The 2,347-nt window shown below is 43.2% G+C and overlaps 1 non-coding gene across 1 annotated transcript; it reads left to right on the plus strand.

The window, feature by feature from the left end:
• The first annotated feature begins 1,184 nt into the window (after positions 1–1,184).
• Positions 1,185–1,256, plus strand: Trnae-cuc (transfer RNA glutamic acid (anticodon CUC)). Its single transcript has one exon. It is a non-coding gene; the product is annotated as a tRNA-Glu (tRNA).
• The last annotated feature ends 1,091 nt before the right edge of the window (positions 1,257–2,347 follow it).

A 2,347-nucleotide genomic window follows, 5' to 3' on the forward strand; every position in this document is an offset into this window, starting at 1 on the left:
CAACGACACCTCAGTCATCTTATTCGAATCCGTTAAAAGGATATTCAATAATCAAGATATAGACTACATTTTTAATATGAAAACTCTTGTCTTTGTTTGTTTGAATAGATGGTTTAGGTCCCAAAATCAATTTCCAATTTTTCTTGACTGTAGCAATAATGGATAAACTTGTATTTTGTTTTCTCTTTTTATATATAATTTTCCATTTCGTTGTTTTGTTAATATTTTTGCACATTCTCATTAAAAATATTCGATATTATAGTTCTGCATTAAATAAATATTGTTAAAACTTAACCAAAGGCGTTTTTTGCATGAAAAGTAAAAAATATGTTTTGTTTTCAAGCTTCTTGACATACTATATTCATTATAAGGTCGAAAACGCTTCCTTCTACCTGATATATACTTCTTAACGAAAACAACATACTAGTAACGGGTAAAAAAGCATGTATGAACATGCGATTAATTTGCGCCTGGCCATGGCTAGTATTACCATGATGCTTGCCTGAAGTTGCAAGAACTATGATGACGTAATAAAGGTACAGATCCTTGTCAACAGGCGACACTGCTGTTAAGCTTCCTTCAGTTCCTATGGCAAGGGTGCTGCAGCAACTGGAGGTGCCTACGGCTCGTTCACCTTCACTCCTGACGAGCCTTTTGATGCCGGTGGACTGCTCTCTTAATAAATGAAAATGTTTTTAATTAACATGCTTCAATATGTCGAGTGGCACACACAGCCAGTCACACCACACTCCGAAAAAACAACCCCTGGTCGATCTGTGTCCCAATCCTACACGCCTCCGCTTTCACCCTCTCTTCTTTTCTTGAGTTCCATTGAAATTTGCATAGCAAGTGGGCGAGGAGGCGCTCCAACTGTATTGTTATTTTCGTTTTCGAGCACGGGCTAAATTTCAATATAATATTTAAAGTACATTTATATGCTATAAAGCCTGCGATCACATCATCTGCCTTTCTCACCTGCAGCTTAGCAAGTTTATGCTTTCCTTTTAAATTTTGTTGCAGTGTTTTGCTGTAAGTTCTGTCTTTTGTTCAATTTGTATAGAATCACTCAAAAACACATTGGCGATAATGAACAGCAAGTGCCCGAGTCACCCAGTGGCTGAATTTCTATTTATAGCACAGAGCATGTGCTTTGTGTTGCTAGTTTAGCCACCATAAAATATCCATCCCATATTGTCTAGTGGTTAGGATACCCGGCTCTCACCCGGGAGGCCCGGGTTCAATTCCCGGTATGGGAAATCGATAAAATTTTTTTTTTTTTAGAGCTACTGGATTGGGGAAGGCTTTTTAAGAGTATCAGGAGAAAAACATCTCTCAGCGGTGGTGGCATCCTCATTGTAGCTGCATAATTAAGTTTTCGGCCCATTTCCGACCAGCGTCGACCATTGCTTTGATATCATATATATGATATATATATCATACATGCATCAATGTCCGTCTCGTCTATTATCCGAGTTTCCATATTCATCTGCCGCTTGACGATTTGTCCGTACAAAAGCCCGGTTTCCTGTCTGGGAGCTTTTGCCGGTTTTTGTCATCTGATGAATGATTTCCCGATTGAGCTTCATCAAGAACTCTAGGTGGCCAACGGCAATGGGAATCGCAGATGATATAAGCAGGGAGAACTGTTGTTGTTGACAGGCTCTGCCGCTGCCATCGATCGCTTTGGATGCATTACAGAGCGCCCGCCCTGAAGTGCACTCGGAGTGCATTCATTAATCAATGTTAATTGTGAGCCTGGAGAAAAGTTTTCGGATGCCTTGTCGACGCAGCTACGTCTATTTCCCCATTAGGCCTCAGTTCTCCGACTGGACCACCCTTTGTGCACAGACCGCAAACTGCAGCACCGAAATGGCCATTCATTTGCAATTTTAATCGAGGGGGGACGTGGCAGGCAATATTATTTAAAAATGCACAACTCTCTTGTTGCGGATATTGCACCTGACTGTGCACGCAGGATGTATGCATGCTGCATGCATGTCCAGGACGTGCATCCCAAATTGGAAATCGTCTGTGTGCGGTTGAATTGCTGAAAACACATCGAACAACGGCCATCCACCAGCCACCAGTCACCAGCCATCCCAAAGCCACCACATCCACATCCACATCCACATCCGCTTGAAGATGGCTAGTCGGGGGCAGCTGACAAGGGGCTTCCAACTTCATTAGACGTTTTCCCGAACCCAGGCCTTGTCCAGGGGTCCAGGAAAGGGAGAAGTGTCCGTTCCTCCGGGGAGCATATGCCTGGCCTCGGGAGGAGTGCTCGTCGGCAGATCACTTGGGTGCATTCAAGGCTGAGACTTTGGTCCTGGACCAGGCCTCGGTCTGT

The sequence above is a fragment of the Drosophila gunungcola genome (genome assembly GCF_025200985.1).
Source record: "Drosophila gunungcola strain Sukarami chromosome 3L unlocalized genomic scaffold, Dgunungcola_SK_2 000031F, whole genome shotgun sequence".
Lineage (NCBI taxonomy): Eukaryota > Metazoa > Arthropoda > Insecta > Diptera > Drosophilidae > Drosophila > Drosophila gunungcola.